Source organism: Aristolochia californica, unplaced genomic scaffold (genome assembly GCF_029961685.1).
Source record: "Aristolochia californica isolate CCGP_79_NKW_82.1479 unplaced genomic scaffold, dmAriCali1.0.hap1 SCAF_3, whole genome shotgun sequence".
NCBI classification, from domain to species: Eukaryota; Viridiplantae; Streptophyta; class Magnoliopsida; order Piperales; family Aristolochiaceae; genus Aristolochia; species Aristolochia californica.
In genome coordinates this window covers 29,892,818-29,909,904 of record NW_027181992.1, presented here as the reverse complement: position 1 = coordinate 29,909,904, position 17,087 = coordinate 29,892,818, and positions in this window count along the sequence as shown.

The following is a 17,087-nucleotide window of genomic DNA, read 5'->3' as shown; positions in this document are numbered from 1 at the left end:
CCCTGCCTCCCCTTTTTCCCGACGATTGCAAAACCTGATATGTAAAAATTAAAAATAGTTTACAATCCCTAAAAATTACAGACGCCTTTTGGAATTATCGCTCCCTACATTTTTGCAATGTGCATTTCCATTTTAGATGTATACTTTGTTTATAAATCAAAACTTGAGTTTTCACTATCCCCTCTTCTCGTAAAAAAAAAAGAGATAAAAGGCAAATAGATCACAACAAAATAAAAATTTTAAAGTTTGTATGGAAGAAATTTAAAGCAATAACAAATGTAAGTAAAAAAAATTTATTCGCACACCACAAATGAACACAAAAATTTTGTTATCCAAGTTTGGGTAATTCCACTAGTTCAACCCTCATAGCTGGGAATTTTATAAGAAAAAGATTTTTCTACACATGTTTTAAAAAATGGATATGCATGCTTGAAACATGTTAAAAATTCAAATGACCTATGGATCAAAACTTTTAAAGAGAATAACAAACGCTCATTAAATTCTCAAGTGAACGTGCGGTGGGATATTTACCCGAGTCAAACAAGCCATTATTTTTCCCATTTACAAAAAGATGACCTGACGATCATAGATGGTTTTAAAGTGATTTATCATACGTAATGGGCTATATTTTTGTAAGGACTGACTTATGGATTGGGAGTCAACACTCAGTTAAAAATCCCCTCCCTCCCTCTCTTCCTGATGAGTGCAAAACATAATAAATAAAAACTAAAAAGTTTTTACAATCCCTAAAAATTACAGACGCTTTTTTGAATTATCTCTCTCTACATTTCTTCATTGTGCATTTCCATTTCGATGTGTACTTTTTTCTTAAATCTAAACTTGAGTTTTCACTTTACCTTCATCTCGTAAAAAAATAGAGAAAAAAGGCAATTAGATCACAACAAATTAAAATTTTAGAGTTTATGTAATAACAAATGTAAGTAAAGAAAATTTTCATTTGTGCATTGTACATTTCCATTTTACATGTACTATTTTCTTAAATTTAAACTTGAGTTTTCACTTTCCCTTCATCTTGTAAACAATAAAGAGATAAAAGGCAAATAGATCACAACAAAATGAAAAGTTTTGAGTTTATATATGGAAAAAATTTAAAGCAATAACAAATGTTTGTAAAGAAAATTTATTCACATACCACAAATGAACTCAAAAGTTTTGTTATCCAAGTTTGGGAAATTCCACTAGCTCAACACTAATAGCTTGGAGTTTTATATGAAAGACATTTTTCTTCACATGTTTTAAAAAACTGGATATGCATGCTTGAAACATGCTAAAGATACAAATGACCTATGGATCCAAACCTTTTAAAGAGAATAACAAACTCTAATTACATCCTCAAGCGAACATGCGGGGGGATATTTACTAGAGTCAAACAAGCCATTATTTTTCCCATTTAAAAAAAGCTGACCTGACGATCATAGACTTATGATCATTAAACAAACCTTTAAAGAGAATAACAAATGGTCATTAAATTCTGAAGTGAACGTGCGGTGGGAAATTCACCTGAGTCACACAAGCCATTATTTTGTCCATTTAGGAAAAGCTTACCTGACGATCATAGATGATTTTTAAGTGATTTATCATGCGTAATGGGCTATAATTTGTAAGGAATGACTTATGTATTTAGAGTCAACACTCAATTAAAAATCCCTTGCCTCCCCCTTTTCCCGACGATTACAAAACCTAATATATAAAAACTAAAAAGAGTTTACAATCCCTAAAAATTACAAAGACGTTTTGGAATTATCTCTATCTACATTTGTGCATTGTGGATTTCCAGTTTAGATGCATACTTTTTTTTAAAATCAAAAGTTGAGTATTCAATTTCCCTTCATCTTGTCAGCTAAAAAGAGATAAAAGGCAAATACATACCAACAAAATGAAAATTTTAGACTTTATGTATGGAAAAAATTTAAAGCAATAAGAAATGTAAGTAAAGAAAATTTATTCACACACCACAAATGAACACAATAGTTTTGTTATCCTATTTTGGAAATTCCACAAGTTGAACCCCTATAGCTTCAAGTTTTATAAAAAAGATATTTTTCTACACAAGTTTTAAAAAATGGATATGCATGCTTGAAACATGTTAGAGATGCAAATTACCTATGGATCCAAACCTTTTAAAGAGAATAACAAACGGTCATTAAATTCTCAAGTAAACATGCGGTGGGATATTTACCTGAGTCAAACAAGCCATTATTTTGCCTATTTACAAAAAGTTGACCTGACGATCATAGATGATTGTAAAGTTATTTATCAAGAATAATGGACTATATTTTGGTAAGGAATGACTTAAGGATAAGGAGTCAACACTCAGTTTAAAATCCCCCACCTCCCCCTTTTTTCGACAATTATAAAACCTAATATATAATAACTAAAAAGAGTTTATAATCCCTAAAAATTACAGACCCTTTTTTGAATTATCTCTCTCCACATTTTTGCATTGTGCATTTCCCTTTTTTATGTATATTTTTTCTTAAATCAAAACTTGAGGTTTCACTTTCCCGTCATCTCTTAAACAAGAAAGAGATAAAAGGCAAAAAGATCACAACAAAATGAAAATTTTAGAGTTTATGTATGGAAAAAATTTTAAGCAATAAAAAATGTAAGTAAAGAAAATTTATTCACACACCACAAATGAACACCAAATTTTTGTCATCCAAGTTTGGGAAATTCCACTATTTCAACCCTCATAGCTTAGAATTTTTTAAGAAAGAGATTTTTCTACACATGTTTTAAAAAATGGATATGCATGCTTGAAACATGTTAAAGATGCAAATGTCCTATGGATCCAAACCTTTTAAAGAGAATAACAAATGCTCATTAAATTCTCAAGTGAACATGTGGTGGGATATTTACTCGAGTCAAACAAGCCATTATTTACCCCATTCACAAAAAGCTGACCGAACAATCATATATGATTGTAAAGTGATTTATCATGAGTAACGGGCTATATTTTTTTAAGGTATGATTTATTGGTTGGGTGTCAACACTCAGTTAAAAATCACCCACCTCCCCCTTTTCCGACGATTGAAAAACCTAATCTATAAAAACAAAAAATAGTTTACATTCCCTAAATCTTACAGACACCATTTGGAATTATCGCTCTGTATATTTTTGCATTGTGCATTTCTATTTTAGAAGTATACGTTGTATTTAAATCAAAACTTGAGTTTTCACTTTCCTTTCTTCTCGTAAACAAAAAAGAGATACATGGCAAACAAATCACAACAAAATGAAAATTTTAGAGTTTATGCAAAGAAGAAATTTAATGCAATAACAAATGTAAGTAAATAAAATTTATTCGTACATCACAAATGAACACAAAAGTTTTGTTTTCCAAGTTTGGGGATTCCACTAGTTCCACCCTAATAGCTTGGAATTTAGTTAGGACGAGATATTTCAATACATGTTATAAAAATGGATATGCATTCTTGAAACATGTTTAAGATGCAAATGACCTATGGATCCAAACCTTTTAAAGAGAATAACAAATGCTCATTAAATTCTTAAGTGAACGTGCAGTGGGGTATTTACTCGAGTCAAACTAGCCATTATTTTGCCCATTTAGGAAAAACTGACCTGACGATCATAGATGATTGTCAAGTGATTTAACATGTATAACGGGCTATATTTTTGCAAGGAAGGACTTATGGATTGGGAGTCAACACTCAGTTAAAAATCCCCTGCCTCCCCCTTTTCCCGACGATTGCAAAACCTTATATATAAAAACTAAAAAGAGTTTACAATCCCAAAAAATTACAGTCTTTTTGGAATTATCTCTCTCTACATTTGTGGATTGTGTAATTCCATTTTTTATGTATACTTTTTTCTTAAATCAGAACTTGAATTTTCACTTTCCCTTCTTCTCGTAAACAAAACGGAGATAAAAGGCAAATAGATCACAACAAAATGAAAATTTTAGAGTTTTTATATGGAAAAAATTTAAAGAAATAACAAATATAAGTAAAGAAAATTTCTTCACACATCACAAATGAACACAAAAGTTTTGTTATCCAAGTTATGAAAATTCCACTAGTTCAACCCTAATTGCTTGAAGTTTTACAAGAAAGAGATTTTTCTACACATGTTTTAAAAAATTGGATATGCATGCTTGAAACATGTTAAGGATGCAAATGACCTATGGATCCAAACCTTTTAAAGAGAATAAGAAACGTTCATTAAATTCTCAAGTGAACGTGCGGTTGGATATTTACCGGAGTCAAACAAGCCATTATTTAGCCCATCTACAAAAAGCTGACCTGAAGATGATAGATGATTGTAAAGTGATTTAACATGCATAACGGGCTATATTTTTGTTAGGTATGATTTATGGGTTGGGAGTCAACACTCAGTTAAAAATGCCCCACCTCCCCCTTTTCCCAAAGATTGCAAAACCTAATCTTTAAAAACTAAAAATAGTTTACAATCCCTAAAAATTACAAACACTTTTTTAAATTATTGCTCTCTACATGTGCATTGTGCATATCTTTTTTAGATGTATAATTTTTTATTAAATCAAAACTTGATTTTTCACTTTCCCTTCATCTTGTAAACAAAAACGAGATAAAAGGCAAATTGATCACAACAAAATGAAAATTTTAGAGTTTATGAATGGAAAAAGTTTAAAGCAATAAGAAATGTAAGTAAAGAAAATTTATTCACTCACCACAAATGAGTACAAATGTTTTGTTATCCAACTTTGGGAAATTCCACTAGTTCAAGCCGCGTAGCTTGGAATTTTATAAGAAAGAGATTTTTCTACACATGTTTTACAAAATGGATATGCATGCTTGAAACATGCTAAAGATACAAATGACTTATGTATCCAAACCATTTAAAGAGAATAACAAACGCTCATTTAATTCTCAAGTGAACGTGTGGCGGGATATTGACCTTAGTAAAACAAGCCACTATTTTTCCCATTTACAAAAAGCTGATCTAACGATCATATATGATTGTAAAGTGATTTATCATGCATAACGGGCTATATTTTTGTTAGGTATGATTTATCAGTTGGGAGTCAACACTCAGTTAAAAATGCCCCACCTCCCCCTTTTCCCGAAGATTGCAAAACCTAATCTTTAAAAACTAAAAATAGTTTACAATCCCTAAAAATTACAAACACTTTTTTAAATTATTGCTCTCTACAATTGTGCATTGTGCATATCTTTTTTAGATGTATACTTTGTTTTTAAATCAAAACTTGAGTTTTCACTTTCCTTTCATATCATAAACAAAAAAGTGATAAAAGGCAAACATATCACAACAAAATGAAAATTTTAGAGTTTATGTATAGAAGAAATTTAAAGCAATAAAAATGTAAGTAAAGAAAATTAATTTTTCACACCACAAATGAACTCAAAAGTTTTGTTATTCGAGTTTTGGGAATTCCACTAGTTCAACCCTTATTGCTTGGAATTTTGTTAGGAAGAGATTATTCTACACATGTTTTAAAAAATGGATATGCATTCTTGAAACATGTTAAAGATGCAAATGACCTATGGATCCAAACCTTTTAAAGAGACTAAGAAACAGTCATTAAATACTCAAGTGAACGTGCGGTGGGATATTTACTCGAGTCAAACAATCCATTATTTTGCACTTTTACAAAAAGTTGACCTGATGATCATAGATGATTGTAAAGAAATTTATCATGCGTAACGGGCAATATTTTTGTAATGAATGTCTTATGGATGTGGATTCAACACTGAATTAAAAATCTCCTGCCTCCCCCTTTTCCTGACGATTGCAAAACCTAATATATAAAAACTAAAAAGAGTTTAGAAGCCCTAAAAATTAAAGACACTTTTTGGAATGATCTCTCTCTACATTTGTGCATTGTGCATTTCCATTTTAGATGTAGACTTTTTTCTTAAATCAGAACTTGAGTTTTCACTTTCCCTTCATCTTGTAAACAAAACAGAGATAAAAGCCAAATAGATCACAACAAAATGAAAATTTCAAAGTTTTTGTACGAAAAAAATTTAAAGCATTAACAAATGTAAGTAAAGAAAATTTAATCACACACCACAAATGAACACAAAAGTTTTGTCATCCAAGTTTGGGAAATTCCACTAGTTCAACCCTCATAGCTTGGAATTTTATAAGAAAGAGATTTTTTTACACTTATTTTAAAAAATGGATATGCATGATTGAAACATGTTAAAGATATAAATGTCATCTGGATCCAAACCTTTTAAAGAGAATAACAAACACTCATTAAATTCTCAAGTGAAAGTGCACTGGGATATTTACCCGAGTCAAACAAGCTATTATTTTGCTCATTTACAAAAAATTGACCTGAAGATCATAGACGATTGTAAAGTGATTTATCATGTGTAACGGGCTATATTTATGTAAGGAATGACTTATGGATTGGGAGTCAACACTCAGTTAAAAATCCCTTGCCTCCCCCTTATCCCGACGATCGCAAAACCTAATATATAAAAACTAAAAAGAGTTTACAATCCCTATAAATTAGAGACACTTATTGGAATTATCTGTCTCTACATTCATGCATTATGCATTTTCATTTTAGATGTATAATTTTTTCTTAAATCAAAACTTGATTTTTCACTTTCCCTTCATCTCGTAAACAAAAACGAGATAAAAGGCAAATAGATCACAACAAAATGAAAATTTTAGAGTTTATGAATGGAAAAAATTTAAAGAAATAAGAAATGTAAGTAAAGAAAATTTATTCACTCACCACAAATGAGTACGAATGTTTTGTTATCCAACTTTGGGAAATTCCACTAGTTCAAGCCGCGTAGCTTGGAATTTTATAAGAAAGAGATTTTTCTACACATGTTTTACAAAATGGATATGCATGCTTGAAACATGCTAAAGATACAAATGACATATGGATCCAAACCATTTAAAGAGAATAACAAACGCTCATTTAATTCTCAAGTGAACGTGCGGCGGGATATTGACCTTAGTGAAACAAGCCCCTTAGTAAAACTAGCCATTATTTTTCCCATTTACAAAAAGCTGATCTAACGATCATATATGATTGTAAAGTGATTTATCATGCATAACGGGCTATATTTTTATAAGAAATGGCTTATGCATTCGGAGTCAACACTCAGTTAAAAATCCCTTGCCTGCCCCTTTTCTCTGTCATTGCAAAACCTAATATATAAAAACTAAAAAGAGTTTACTATCCCTAAAAATTACAGACACTTTTTGGAATTATCTCTCTCTACATTTTTACATTATGCATTTCCATTTTAGATGTATACTTTTTTCTTAAATTAAAACTTGATTTTTTACTTTCCTTTCATCTTGTCAACAAAAAAGAGATAAAATCCAAATAGATCACAACAAAATGAAAATTTTAGAATTTATGTATAGAAAAAATTTAAAGCAATAACAAAGTTATGTAAAAAATATTTATTCAGACACCACAAATGAACACAAAAGTTTTGTTATCCGAGTTTGGGAAATTCCACTAGTTCTACCCAAATAGGTTGGAGTTTAATAAGAAAGAGATTTTTCTACACATATTTTAAAAAATTGATATGAATGCTTGAAACATGTAAAATATGGGAATGACCTATGGATCCAAACCTTGTAAAGAGAATAAAAAATGCTCATTAAATTCTCAGGTGAACGAGTGGTAGGATATTTACCCGAGATAAACTAGCCATTATTTTTCCCAATTACTAAAAGATGACCTAACGATCGTAGATGATTGTAAAGTAATTTATCATCCGTAATGGGCTATATTTTTTTGAATGACTTGTGGATTGTGAGTCAACACTAAGTTAAAAATTCACTACCTCTCCCTTTTCCCGACAATTGCAAAACCTAATTTATAAAACTAAAAAGAGTTAACAATCCATAAAAATTAAAGACACTTTTTGGAATTATTTCTCTCTAATTTTGTGCATTGTGAATTTCCATTTTAGATGTATACTTTTTTCTTAAATCAAAACTTGTGTTTTCACTTTCCCATCATCTTGTAAACAAAAATGACAAAGGAAGCAAATAGATCACAACAAAAAGTGAATTTTAGTGTTTATGATCAGAAAAAATTTAAACCAATAACAAATGTAATTAAAGAAAATTTATTCACACACCACAAATGAACACAAAAGTTTTCTTATCCAAGTTTGGGCAATTCCACTAGTTCAACACTCATAGCTTGGAATTTTATAAGAGAGAGATTTTTCTAGACATGTTTTAAAAAATGGATATGCATGCTTGAAACATGTTAAAGATTCAAATGACCTATGGATCCAAATCTTTTAAAGAGAATGACAAATGTTTCTCAAGTGAACGTGCGGTGGGATATTACCCGAGTCAAACAAGCCATTATTTATCCCATTCACAAAAAGCTGACCTCATGATCATAGATGATTGTAAAGTGATTTATCATGCGTAACGGGAAATGTTGTTTTAAAGAATGACTTATGAATTGGGAGTCAACACTCAGTTCAAAATCCCCCGCCTCCCCTTTTTCCCCTCGATTGCAAAACCTACTATATCAAAACTAAAAAGAGTTTACAATCCCTACAAATTACAAAGACTTTTTGGAATTATGTCCCTCTACATTTGTGCATTGTGCATTTCCATTTTAAATGTTTTCATTTTTCTTAAATCCAAACTTGAGTTTTCACTTTCCCTTCATCTCGTCAACCAAAAAGACATAAAAGGCAAATAGATCACAACAAAATGAAAATTTTAGAGTTTAAGAGTGGAAAAAAATTAAAACAATAAAACATGTAAGTAAATAAAATTTAATCCGACACCACAAAATAACACAAAAGTTTTGTTATCCAAGTTTTGGAAATTCCACTAGTTCAACCCTAATAGCTTGGAGTGTTATAAGAAAGAGATGTTTCTACACAAGTTTTAAAAACTGGATATGCATGTTTGAGAAATGTTAAAGATGCAAATGAACTATGGATACAAACCATTTAAAGAGAATAACAAACGCTCATTAAATTCTTTAGTGAACGTGCGGTGGGATATTTACCTTAGTCAAACAAGCCATTATTGTGCCCATTTACAAAAAGTTGACATGATGGTCATTTATGATTGTAAAGTGATTTATCATGCGTAACGGGCTATATTTTTGTAAGGAATGACTTACGGATGTGGAGTCAATACTAAGTTAAAAATCCCACGCCTCCTCGTTTTCCCGACGATTGCAAAACCTTATATATAAAACTAAACAAAGTTTACAATCCCTAAAAATTACAGACACTTTTGGGAATTATCTCTCTCTACATTTGTGCATTGTGCATTTCCATTTAATATCTATACTTTTTTCTTAATTAAAAACTTGAATTTTCCTTTCCCTTCATCTCATAAACAAAAAAGAGATAAAAGGCAAATAGATCACAACAAACTGAAAATTTAAGAGTTTATGTATGGAAAAAATTTAAATCAATAACAAATGTAAGTAAAGAAAATTTATTCACACACCACAAATGAACACAACAGTTTTGTTATCCAAGTTTGGGAAATTTCACTTGTTCAACCCAAAAAGCTTGGTGTTTTATAAGAAGGAGATTTTTCTACACATGTTTTAAAAAATGGATATGCATGCTTGAAATGTGTTCAAGATGCAAATGACCTATGGATCCAAACCATTCAAAGAGAATAACAAACACTCATTAAACTCGCAAGTGAACGTGCGGTGGGATATTTACCAGAGTCAAACAAGCCATTATTTAGCCCTTTTAAGAAAGCTAACCTGACGATCATAGATGATTGTAAAGTGATTTATCATGTGTAACAAGCTATAGTTTTGTAAGGAATAACTGTTGGATTGGGAATCAACACTCAGTTAAAAATCCCCCGCCTCCCCCTTTTCCCGATAATTGCAAACCCCAATATATAAAAACTAAAAAGAGTTTACAATCCCAAAAAATTTAAGACACTTTTTGGAATTGTCTCTCTCTACATTTGTGCAGAGTGCATTTCCATTTTAGATGTATACCTTTTTTCTAAAAGAAACTTGAGTTTTCACTTTCCCTTCATCTCGTAAACAAAAAAGAGAGAAAAGGCAAATAGATCACATCAAAATGAAAATTTTAGAGTATATTGTATGGAAAAAATTTAAAGCAACAAAAAAAATGTAAGAAAAGAAAATTTATTCACACACCACAAATGAACACAAATGTTTTGTTCACCAAGTTTAGGAAATTCCACTAGTTCAACCCAAATAGCTTGGAGTTTTATAAGAAAGATATTTTTCTACACATCTTTTAAAAAGTGGAATTGCATGCTTGAAACATGTTAAAGATGCAAATGACCTATGGATCCAAACCTTTTAAAGATAATAACAAACATTCATTAAATTCTCAAGTGAACATCCGATGGGATATTTACCCAAGTTAAACAAGACAATATTTTTTCCATTTAATAAAAGCTGATATGACCATCATAGATGATTGTAAAGTGATTTATCATGCGTAACGGGCTATATTTTTGTAAGGAATGACTTATGGATTGGGAGTCAAAACTTGGTTAAAAAGCCCCTGTCTCCCAGTTTTCTCGATGAATGCAAAACCTAATATATAAAAAATAAATAGAGTTTACTATCCCAAAATATTACAGACACATTTTGGAATTATCTCTCTCTACAAAAAAAGAGATAAAAGGAAAATAGATCTCAACAAAATGAAAATTTTAGTGTTTATGTATAGAAAAAATTTATAGCAATAACTAATTTAAGTAAATAAAATTTATTCGCACACCACAAATAAGCACAAAAGTTTTGTTGTCCAAGTTTGGGAAATTTCACTAGTTCAAGCCTTGTAGCTTGGAATTTTATAAGAAAGAGATTTTTCTACACATGTTTTACAAAATGGATATTCATGCTTGAAACATGTTAAATATGCAAATGACCTAAGGATCCAAACCATTTAAAGAGAATAAAAAACGCTCATTAATTTCTCAAGTGAACGTGCGGTGGGATATTTACGCGAGTAAAACAAGCCACTGTTTTTCCCATTTACAAAAAGCTGATCTAATGATCATATATGATTGTAAAGTGATTTATCATGCGTAACGGGCTATATTTTTGTAAGAAATTACTTATGGATTGGGAGTCAATACTCAGTTAAAAATCCCTTGCCTGCCCCTTTTCCTGATCATTGCAAAACCTAATATATAAAAACTAAAAAGAGTTTACAATCCATAAAATTAAAGACACTTTTTGGAATTATCTCTGTCTACATTTTTGCATTGGGCATTTCAATTTTAGATGTGTACTATTTCTTAAGTCATAACTTGAGTTTTCACTTTCCCTTCATCTTGTAAACAAAAAAGAGATAAAAGCCAAATAGATCACATCAAAATGAAAATTTTAGAATTTATGTATAGAAAAAATTTAAAGCAATAACAAATGTAAGTAAAAAAATTTTATTCAGACACCACAAATGAACACAAAAGTTTTGTTATTCGAGTTTAGGAAATTCCACTAGTTCTACCCAAATAGCTTGGAGTTTTACAAGAAAGAGATTTTTCTACACATGTTTTAAAAAATTGATTTCCATGCTTGAAACATGTAAAAGATGGGAAAGACCTATGGGTCCAAACCTTTTAAAGAGATTAAAAATGCTCATTAAATTCTCAAGTGAACGTGCGATAAGATATTTACCCGAGATAAACTCGCCATTATTTAGCCCAATTACAAAAAGATGACCTAACGATCGTAGATGATTTTAAAGTGATTTATCATCCATAACAGCTATATTTTTGTAACGAATGACTTATGGTTTGCGAATCAACACTTAGTTACAAATCCACTGCCTCCGCCTTTTCCCAACGATTGCAAAACCTAATTTATAAAAGTAAAAAGAGTTTACAATCCCTAAAAATTACATATAATTTTTGGAATTATTTCTCTCTACATTTCTGCATTGTGAATTTTAATTTTAGATGTATACATTTTTCTTAAATCAAAACTTGTCTTTTCACTTTCCCATCATCTCGTAAACAAAAAAGACAGAAAAGGCAAATAGATCACAATAAAAAGAGAATTTTAGAGTTTATGTTTATAAAAAATTTAAAGCAATAACAAATGTAATTAAAGAAAATTTATTCACACACCACAAATGAACAAAAAAATTTTGTTAGCCAAGTTTCGGCAATTCCACTAGTTCAACCCTCAGAGCTTGAAATTTTATAAGAGAGATTTTTCTACACATGTTTTAAAAAATGGATATGCATGTTTGAAACATGTTAAATATTCAAATGACCTATGGATCCAAACCTTTTAAAGAGAATAACAAGCGTTCATTAAATTCTCAAGTGAACGTGTGGTGGGATATTTACCCGTGTCAAACAAGCCATTATTTATCCCATTCACAAAAAGCTGACCTCATAATCATAGATGATTATAAAGTGATTTATCATGCATAACGGGAATTGTTTTTTTAAGGAATGACTTATGAATTGGGAGTCAAAACTAAGATCAAAATCCCCCGCCTCCCCCTTTTATCGACGATTGCAAAACCTCATATATGAAAACAAAAAAGAGTTTACAATCCCTAAAAATTACAAATACTTTTTGGAAATATCTCCCTCTACATTTGTGCAATGTGCATTTCCATTTTATTTATTTTCTTTTTTCTTAAATCAAAACTTGAGTTTTCACTTTCCCTTCATCTCGTCAACAAAAAAGAGATTAAAGGCAAATAAATCACAACAAAATGAAAATTTTAGAGTTTATGTGTGAAAAAAATTAAAAGCAATAACAAATGTAAGTAAATAAAATTTATTCAGACACCACAGAAGAATACAAAAGTTTTTTTATCCAAGTTTTGGAAATTCCACTAGTACAACCCTAATAGCTTGGAGTTTTATAAGAAAGAGATGTTTCTACACATGTTTTAAAAACTGGATTTGCATGTTTGAGACATGTTAAAGATGCAAATGACCTATGGATCCAAACCTTTTAAATAGAATAACAAACGTCATTAAATTCTTTAGTGAACGTGTGGTGGGATATTTACCCGAGTTAAACAAACCATTATTTTGCCCATTTACAAAAAGCTGACCTGAAGATCATTTATGGATGTGGAGTCAATACTAAGTTAAAAATCCTTATATATAAAAACTAAACAAAGTTTACAATCCCTAAAAATTACAAATACTTATGTATACTTTTTTCTTAAATCAAAACTTCAGTTTTCCCTTTCCCTTCATCTTGTAAATAAAAAAGAGATAAAAGGCAAATAGATCACAACAAAATTAAAATTTAAGAGTTTATGCATGGCAAAAATTTAAATCAATAATAAATGTAAGTAAAGAAAATTTATTCACACACCACAAATGAACACAACAGTTTTGTTATCCAAGTTTGGGAAATTCCACTTGTTCAACCCAGAAAGCTTGGTGTTTTATAAGAAGGAGATTTTTCTACACATGTTTTAAAAAATGGATATGCATGCTAGAAACATGTTCTAGATGCAAATGACCTATGGATCCAAACCTTTTGTAGAGAATAACAAACGCTCATTAAACTCTCAAGTGAACGTGTGGTGGGATATTTACTCGAGTCAAACAAGCCATTACTTTTCCCTTTAAAGAAAAGCTGACGTGACAATCATAGATGATTGTAAAGTGATTTACCATGAGTAACAGGTTATATTTTTGCAAGGAATAACTGTTGGATTCGGAATCAACACTCAGTTAAAAATCCCCCGCTTCCCTCTTTTCCCGACGATTGCAAAACCTTATATATACAAACTAAAAAGAGTTTACAATCCCTAAAAATTACAGACACTTTTTGGAATTATCTCTCTCAACATTTGTGCGTAGTGCATTTCCATTTTAGATGTATACTTTTTCCTAAAATCAAAACTTGAGTTTCACTTTCCCTTCATCTTGTAATCAAAATAGAGAGAAAAGGCAAATAGATAACAACAAAATGAAAATTTTAGAGTATATTGTATGGAAAAAATTTAAAACAACAAACAAATGCAAGAAAATAAAATTTATTCACACACCACAAATGAACACAAAAGTTTTGTTCACCAAGTTTAGGAAATTCCACTAGTTCAACCGAAATAGCTTGCAGTTTTATAAGAAAGATATTTTTCTACACATCTTTTAGAAAATGGAAATCCATGCTTGAAACATGTTAAAGATGCAAATGACCTATGGATCCAAACCTTTTAAAGATAATAACAAGCATTCATTAAATTCTCAAGTGAACATCCGGTGGGATATTTACCCGAGTTAAACAAGCCATTATTTTGCCCATTTAAGAAAAGTTGACCTGACAATCATAGATGATTGTAAAGTGATTTATCATGCGTAACGGGCTATATTTTTGTTAGGAATGACTTATGGATTGGGAGTCAAAACTCAGTTAAAAATCCCCACCTCCCCGTTTTCTCGACAAATGCAAAACCTAATATATCAAAACTAAAAGGAGTTCACTATCCCTAAATATTTCAAACACTTTTTGGAATTATCTCTCTCTACATTGTGCATTGTGAATTTCCATTTTAGATGTAGACTTTTTTCTTAAATCAAAACTTGAGTTTTAACTTTCCCTTCATCTCGTAAACAAAAAAGAGATAAAAGGAAAGTAGATCTCAACAAACTGAAAATTTTAGAGTTTATGTATAGAAAAAATTTAAAGCAATAAAAAATGTAAGTAAAAAAAATTGATTCACTCACCTCAAATGAGCACAAAAGTTTTCTTATCCAAGTTTGGGAAATTCCACTACTTCAACCCTTATAGCTTGGAGTTGTATAAGAAAGAGATTTTTCCACTCAAGTTTTAAAGAATGGATATGCATGCTTGAAACATGTTAAAGATGCAAATGATCTATGGACCCAAACCTTTTAAATAGAATAACAAACACTCATTAAATTCTCAAGTGAACAAACGGTGAGATATTTACCCGAGTCTAAGAAGCCATTATTTTGGCAATGCACAAAAATCTGACTTGACGATCATTGATGATTGTAAAGTGATTTCTCATATGGATTCGGAGTCAACACTCTGTTAAAAATCCTCCGCCTCCCTCGTTTCTCGACGATTGTAAAACCTAATATCTAAAAACCAAAAAGAGTTTACAATCCCTAAAAATTAAAGATACTTTTTGGAATTATCTCTCTCTACATTTGCGCATTGTGCATTTATATTTTAGATGTATACTTTTTTCTTAAATCAAAACTTGATTTTTCACTTTCCCATCATCTCGTAAACATAAAAGAGATAAAAGGCAAATAGATCACAACAAAATGAAAATTTTAGCGTTTACTTATGGAAAAAAATTAAAGCAAAAGCAAATGTAAGAAAAGAAAATTTATTCACACACCACAGATGAACACAAAAGTTTTGTTATGCAAGTTTGGGAAATTCCTGTGGTTCAACCCTAATAGCTTGGACTTTTATAATAAAGCGATTTTTCTGCAAAAGTTTGAAAAAATGGATATGTATGCTTGAAACATGTTAAAGATGCAAATGACCTATGGATCCAAACCTTTTAAAGGGAATAAAAAACGCTCATTAAATTCTCAAGTGAACTTGTGGTGGGATATTTACTCGAGTCAAACAAACCATTATTTTACTCGAGTCAAACAAGCCATTATTTTACCCGTTAAGAAATAGCTGACCTGACAATCATAGATGATTGTAAAGTGATTTACATGTGTAACAAGCTATACGTTTTTAAGGAATGACTTATGGACTGGGAGTCAACACTTAGTTAAAAATCCCCGGCCTCCCACTTTACCCAACTATTGCAAAACCTAATATATAAAATCTAAAAAGCATTTACAATACCTAAAAATTAAAAACACTTTTTGTAATTATCTCTCTCTACATTTTTGCATTATCCATTTCCATTTGAGATGTATACTTTTTTCTTCAATCAAAACCAGAGTTTTCACTTTCCCTTCATCTCGTAAAAAAAATGGATAAAAGGCCAATAAATCACAAAAAAATGTAAATTTTAGAGTTTATGTTTAGAAAAAATTTAAAACAATAACAAATGTAAGTAATAAAAATTTATTCACACACCACAAATGCACACAAAAGTTTTGCTATCCAAGTTTGGGAAATTCCACTAGTTAAACCCTAATAGCTTGGAGTATTATAAGAAAGAGATTTTTCTACACATGTTTAAAAAAATGGATATGCATGCTTGAAACATGTTATAGATGCAAATGGCCTATGGATCCAAACCTTTTATAAAAAACGCTCATTAAATTCTCAAGTGAACGTGCGGTGGGATATTTACTCGATTCAAATAAGCCATTATTTTGCCCCTTTACAAATAGCTGACTTGATGATCATTGATGATTGTAAAGTTATTTATCATGCATAACGGGCTATATTTTTTTAAGGAATGACTTATGGATGAGAAGTCAACATTATATTAAAAATCCCACTCCTCCCCATTTTCCTGGCGATTGAAAAACCTAATCAATAAAAACTAAAAAGATTTTACAATCCCTAAAAATTACAGACACATTTTGGAATTATCTCTCTCTATATTTGTGCATTGTGAATTTCCATTTTAGATGTATACTTTTTTCTTAAATCAAAACATGAGTTTTCACTTTCCCTTCATCTCGTAAACAAAAAAGAGATTAAAGACAAATTGATCACAACAAACAGAAAATATAAGAGTTTATGTATGGAAAAAAATTTAAATCAATAAAAAATGTAAGTAAAGAAAATTTATTCACACACTATAAATGAAAACAAATGTTTTGTTATCCAAGTTTTGGAAAATCCACTAGTTCAACCCTAATAGCTTGGACTTTTATAAGAAAGAGATTTTTTGACACATGTTTTAAAAAATGAATATGCATGCTTGAAACATGTTAAAGATGCAAATAACCTAGGGAACCAAACCTTTGTAAGAGAATAACAAACGGTCATTAAATTCTGAAGTGAACGTGTGGTGCGACATTTACTAGAGTCAAACAAGCCATTATTTTGGCCTTTTAAGAAAAGGTGACCTGACAATCATAGATGATTGTAAACTGATTTATCATGCTTTACGGATGACTATATTTTTGTAAGGAATGACTTATGGATTTGGAGTCAACTCTCACTTTAAAATCCCATGCCTCCC